The following is a 7,388-nucleotide window of genomic DNA, read 5'->3' as shown; positions in this document are numbered from 1 at the left end:
ATTCACATCCACAGTTCCCTGAGAAGCTTGTCAATCAAGGTCTGAGGAAAGTGCTAGCGTTGATTATATTACTTGAAAGAAAACACCAATCCTTATTTACCTTGAACACCCCCCCCCCAAAAAAAAAAATAAAAAAAAGAAATGATAATGATAATGAGAGTTCCATATAAAAAAAAAAAAGATAATTTCGCGAATAAGAGAAGCACGGTACCTCCAATTTCACAATTATTCACACATGCCAACTTCACTTATTTTCTTTCATTTCTTTCGTAATTCACAGTCATAAAAGGCGAAAGTGAAAGTTTATCTTTCAAACTGTCTTTGGTTAAACATCGACAACAACTGATTTTGACACGATGTCTACAGTATACTGAAGTTATTCCCTTTGCTTTTGACAAGGTATAGACCAAGTCAAGTGTTCTTTAATACTAGAAAGAAAATTGAAATACATGTATAGGTAGAATATCTCTTAATGGTTTCCATCACTATTTTCCTCTATTTTAGTTCAGTTCGACTTTATTTCTGCATTTTTTTTTTCAAGGAAATCATAATTAAAAATGACAACACGTGTATCTGACAACAGAATAGGAAAAAACAATATTCCTAGTATGATAATCACAATCTTTAAAGTTTAAACATAACGGCAATGAGATCAAAGGAATCGACGATATTTTGAAGACCTGAATATAGAAACGACCTAAGTCCATTTTTTGGCCAAATTCAGTTTGACATGGGAAACCGTAGCTTATGCATAGATTCATCTTGTGTTTAAATGATACACCCTAATTACCCCCGGAAGTGCCTGAAATTAATGAGTTAAATCTTATATGAATGTAAAAATAAGGACTTGGGTCATTCTTACATTCATATTATAGCGCCCTCTCTCATCCTTCTCTCATCTCTATAGCAGAATATCATGTATATGATTCAAAGAACGACCCAAGTCCATCACACAAAATGGCCTCTCCACAAAAATGTTAATTGTCATAATAATATATGTTCTAATTTGTATGTACAATGTTGCCGTCCCATCACAGTTGAATAGAATATTATTGGACAAAAAATAAAAAAGATATGAAGTTTTTTTAAGTTTACTCAAAATGGTCTTCCATGGACTTGGGTCATTCTTATATTCATATACTCATTTGTTTCCAGGTAAAGACGAAGAAAAAAATGCAGAAGCCTGTCATCTCTAAGTACGTGCTTGATAGTGCGACCAATTAGAGAATGGAGTCACAACCGTCTTATTTCCTTTGCTAGATGTTCGAAGCCGCTCAAAAATATTTGAAGCATGTGCCAAACAGGATCTGCCGCGCAGATACGAAGACAATTGACTCGTGTCTCATTGCATAATCACCAGCCACTTTCAAAGGAAGATATGTTTTTGTGATGGTAATTACTTTTCGCTATCCCTTTTTATAAAAGGTAGGTGGTACAGACATGAGGATGCGCGAATAAAAATTGAGCAAAAAGTACTGAAATAAAGATGAAAATTACTCGACTGGGCATATCCGGGCACTAATCTGATATAACTATCAATAAAGAATTATACTTGAAGATTATTCCATATTCTTTTCATTTGTGGAAATTAAGCGGAAAAGTGATAAAACCAGCTTTCCAGGATAGTACAGTTTTAAACATTTTCACATGATACAGCTCTGATTTACACTTCTGCGCAAATTTCTGGACGGAATTGACTTTTGTTTTATGTGCTTCATCATTAAGTGAAATTTCATTTCATTTAATAAATAAATAAGCAAAATATGGCCAACATTATGATAACGTTCAAAATGAATCTTCAGATTGCTCAGCAAGACGGCGGCGTCGAACATCGATCATCAAAGGCACAAGTGCACCTGTGGAATTCTTTTGTACATCTATAGAAATCTGACAACTGTATGAATGATTACAGCCAGTAGGAACTCCATGTGTAAAACCTCCTTGGTGCGACATAACGATTTGTTTTATGGGCGCTATACCTCGTTGAGATCGATGTACGGCACGTGAGTTTATCAAACAAATAAAAAAAAATGCACTTCTTTTTATTATTGATTGTCTTAATTTCCTCAAATTTAACTGACATAAAAGTGTTTTGCTAATATATTATTATTTTAGCATTCATAACCTCATAATTTTAGGTAAAATCTGAACGTTTTCCACATTATGTCGAACAACAACAACAACAACAACAACATATCATTATATGCATGCAGCATCCCCTTTATCAGAAGAAACTATAACCTATTTATAGTTTCCATTCAATCACGTCATTCTACATCCATTTGCATTGATCTGCCACTTTTGAAGTGGAATGGATTTATCACGGGCAAAATCATTAACCAAACAGGCCCAATGATATTTTCTTATCGAAGAAACCAATGGAATATGTGAGGATATGTCATATTTAGGTTTGCATTTGCCATTTACTGTTGTTGAACGTCTTTACTTACTATCCTTTTGTGTGATGATACTGTGTACGTTATTAACATTATATAGATGATGACTGTAGGCCCTGTTTTCTGAGCAAAACCAAAATGCACGCATGATTGTTTTTATGTAAATTCTCCGTGTGATTGCAAATTTGGAAATAATCATTTCCGGTCCATGGGAGAGGTAGCTAGTAAGGGCCTAATGATGGGATTCCCTGTGCTTATGATGGAATCAGAAGACAAAAATCGAAGGACTTCTTACTTTGATCTCAAACGTTAAATTCGTAACGTACATGGAGTTGGTATTAAGATGACATTGAACGAAGTTCTACCATAAACTGAAAAAAAACCCACCAACTCATACTACTGTTACAGTACTTCATAATTAAGACTAGAGTACTCTGGGCCTATACTCCTACAATGTGTCGAAGAATGATGCAACATCAGTGCAGTTGACTGCTGTGTAAAGTGTAACCAACAATAGAGGGCGCTAGTCCAAAAAAGTTTAAAAAGATTAATTTCTGTTCGGATAAGCGGTTTTAAAAAGACTGTTCTCATTGCTTTGCAGTAATAGAGCCACACATAAGGTACACATGTTTCCACGATATATGAGAGCAATCTCCATGCCCTATTCAACGAATCTCTGGGAGGTATTAGTACAAGCCGACCGCGGCGACTAGGTTCGACAGGAATACTGATCAGCGCATTCACCCTTTGATAAATCGCTTGTTTACGCACGGAACACATGTAGTCGGCGATACCTTATGTAATGATACTGTAACTATCCCAATACGTACGTGCACTGCGCGCGACCGGTAGATAAGAAACGGTAAATTTCGTTGAATCGTGTGGCATACGTACGAGGCCGACTACTGTACCATACCGCTACTGTACCGGCACCGGGCCTTCCAGTTAGCTTACCTGGGACCGCGTACCGACTGGCGCTGGCGCAGGCATCCAGCACCTTTACCGGCAAATTGGACATTAGCAAGACTGGAACTGCAGTTATGCTGCTGGTTTGGAGAAACTTGAGCATGTTGAGAGAGATGTAAGGGACTTGGTAGACTCGATCTTGTCGGTGAGTGAAATTTTTAGTAGATTTTCTAGAGCTACAGACGACAGTCTTGCCCTAAATTGTGTCTACTCTGTCGGACAACAAAATTTACAATTTTACAAATCGAATAGTTCAGGCTCTTGTCCACGTCATGGAACGTAGGGCCTCTATCTAGCAATTCTAACGTTAGGCCTTGTCCTAAATAAGGGCGATGTCACTATGAATTCACAACCTCTCATGTGTTTTATATCCCAGAAGATCTCAAGCTAACGTTACCAGTTAGATATTCTAACCTGGCTTAATCACTTGTTAATGTTACAAACTGAGTGTTAGCTTGCAGTAACGTTAGACAGAAAGATCCATCTCATCTGTTCGGAGGAGTCTTTTATTTTTTTTGACGTTATCGCTCTCCTCAAATTAGGGGATCCGTGAAGCCAGACGCAGTCTCCGCGGAACATTTCCCTGACGACCAGATACAGACCGATCTTTCGGTCAAAGCTTGCAGCTATTCTGAATGCACACTGCACCGTCGCAAGAAGAGGTCAGCTAGACTAGACTTTTCTAGTAAATCTTACTATCAGTAGATCGCTCTAGTAAAATAAGTAAAACGTTACAACTCTAAAGAGATGCTAACGTTAGTCGACTCTAAATAAATATTCAAACAATCAAAATGTTACTGTTACCGGTCTATATAGCATCGGACCCTCATTAAATAACGTTCATTCACTGCATATTACGAGTCAATGTCTTGGCACTCTGCACTCTCGCGTGCACACTTGCCTAGCCTGTCAGTCACCCCAGCCGACCGGCTGCTCTGTCTCTTGTTGTCATAATATGCTCACCTTCACTAATATGTTGGGCTCTGGTGGCTTTGAAGCTGCTCTTCCCACGCAACGGTGCAGTGTGCGTGTGATAAAATGTCTTTAGCTTTGTTAATTAATTTAGCAGTTCACCATGTCACCTCGCCAGTCTCACTGATGCACAACACTTCTACTGTACCATCCTGGGATAGTTCCAAGGAGCTGCTGAAGAAAGGGATTACTACTTCCAGGTTCAAGGTTCAAGCAGTTTTATTCATATTACAACCATTTTCGAATCAAGGGTTCGTAGAATTTGTAGACTTTGTGTGTTTGTATTAAAACTTTTTAGACAGCTGATTTAAATTAAAGGGGTCAATCATTTAAAGTCAATGCTGCAATAACGTGTAGGAATCTTCGCTCTGATTCCTTATCATGTTACTTTCCTATCCTAACAGTAATGTTAGATTTAACGCTAGAGTAGACTCTAGGATCCTTGGTTTGGAGCATATCAACACTTCAGTGAATGGAAATTTGCATATCGGTGGTCCAGTCAAGAGTGACCAGTTGATGTGCTGTCAGCATGTCTCTCCTTCTGGCAGCTATTTGGATCGTTCCTGGTTTGTGGCGTGAGATGATAGGTGATACGCATTGACAAGAGCCAAAGAGGGTTGGTTACAACACTTAACAGAATGGCACCTGCAGATTGCACACAGATGAGTATATGTTCGATATGTCATCTGATGCAAAATATACAACATGCACCCTCTATGGTAGCCCTATTTACGGCCTCCTCTTAAATCTTGTGAAATTGTTCATTTTATGTATTTACAGCAAGCAGGAGCAGAAGGCAACCCTTAGTAGTCTCTCCTATCATCTCAACTCGACCTCCAAAAACACAGAACTTTAGGATTCGTATCTAGGCATATCTAGACATATCTAGACATGTCCATAAGCCTTAATTTATGGATTGTAATTTAGTATACTGTGAACTTACCAGCTTGAGATGCCTCCTTTGAGATTTCCAGTTATTATTTTTTTTTTTTTTCAGCTGAAGAGCACTGCGTGTGCTTAGTCCCACTTATAGAACAAAAGCGGAGGTTACTTGCATATGTTCTGGGAAGTGAGCATACTCTCGCACCTGATTGGGCAGTTTCATCAACGTTGAATGAAACTGCCCCTGCTGCAAATAGGCACCCTGTTGTAAACAGAGATACTATAGAAGAGAGAGGTAGAAATGTAGAAATCTGCAGAATCTAGAATCTACAGTACTTAGTAGAATCACTAGACCTATACACGGTCTGCACATATCCAAATTACCTCCGCCAGGGAAGGAGGTTATCAATGTTTTCGTTGGCATAATTTGTTTGTTAGTTGTTTATTTGTGTGGAGCATTTACAACTCAAAAAGTTGTGAAGGGATTTGGATGAAACTTTCAGGAAAGGTTGAGAATTACACAAGAAACAAATTAAATTCTGGTACCTCTTATAGTGATCTTGGATTTTTTATGAATTTTATGAAGAATTTTCAATATTTTGGCAGATGGGGTCAATGAAGTTGGGAGTTCAATCAGCATATTTTTAAGGTTTGCATATGTGCACTGAAGTGCGTGCTTTGCTCGAGCGAGGCGCCATGCAGCTGGAAGCTGATGTTGTAACAAAAGACTTCTAGATATCACTTGAGAAAATGGGTGATTTTTCAGCATGCATTATATGTGTATGAGTGGAAATCACTAATTAATCTCATTTGGAAAACAATATCAGTGGTGGAAATGAGCTGCTTCATGGAGGTCTGCACTCTCAGAGTGCTTCTCTAGATGTTGTTAGTGGACAAATATTTTAGTTTGTCTGGTAGTCTGTTTTTTTTCTTTGACTTTTATTTTTTTGTTCATTTACTTATTCATTTACGTATTGACTTATTAATTTAATCAATTAGAACCTATTCAGTATTCGTTTATTTTCTTTGTGACCATGATGCATTGTCTATAAATCATCTACAGTATACAATGACTCCCTTGTTAGCCATCTGGCCTCCTTGTATGCTGTGGTTATGAATCTTACTTCTATTGCAAGTTCTAGTCAAAGCATTCTGTGCTCGCTGCTTTAAAGTACGGATGATGTACAATGTGTAGGCCTCTTTGGCTAGTGATAATTGAGCCCTGTCCTAGCAGGCTTTAAGATGCGGGATGACATCCAGATGACGCTTAGACATCACTATCACTCACTTTTTGTCCAGACAATGTCTGGGTTACTTTTGCCCTTGTCTGGCTCAAGTTACTGGCAGGGTAGTCTTAAAAGCATCAGCCAGGACCATAGGTTTTTAAAGGGGATGTTCTACTTACAAGTCGAACAATGAATGTGAGCTCTGTGTAATCTGCATACAATGTAGTTGCGTCTGCTCCACATCAGTGCTGCCATGCCAGAGTTCATTGTAATTAATCTTCCTTATTACCGAGACAATTTTGTTGTATCATGTATTTTCAAAATCATCATTGAAATGAATGCAAGATTGAAATCAGAAATCTATTTTCCTTTAACATACGATCTTATCTTTAGAACAAAATTTTTAGTAAAACCAACTTTGGCAATGATAGGCAAAATACATATTACCTGAAAGATCGTGAATGAAAATGAGCATAGCTAGAAGGTTGGAACTCAAGATGAGCCTGTGGTGCAGTCTAAATCCACACAGTCTCTGTTACGTGCAGTGCATGCATACTGTAAATAATACATTGTGTATGATGTACATATACATGTACAATGTATGTGCAGGCATTTAAAGTACTGCGGGCTTTTAGCGACTGTGATAGTGCTAGCATGGGACATGTCACTCAACTTTATCCACGTATGTATCATCACAATTTTAGGGGGAAATTCAGGAGATTACATCACAGCTCAAAACAAAAATTTATGGTACTAAGGTCTGGAAAGCTACAAAGTTCGCACATAACAACAATGTAAACAAGTGCTGGAAGGAGTAATTCACATGATCAAGTTACAGTAAATGACAAAACTTCAGAACTATAATGTGTATTTTGATGATACTGATATTTTGAGGACATAAAACAGAGAGAGTTATTATTTTTAATTGCTGTATGTTTGTGACCAC

The sequence above is a fragment of the Diadema setosum genome, chromosome 22 (assembly GCF_964275005.1).
Source record: "Diadema setosum chromosome 22, eeDiaSeto1, whole genome shotgun sequence".
Taxonomy (NCBI): domain Eukaryota; kingdom Metazoa; phylum Echinodermata; class Echinoidea; order Diadematoida; family Diadematidae; genus Diadema; species Diadema setosum.
This window is presented reverse-complemented; position numbering follows the sequence as displayed.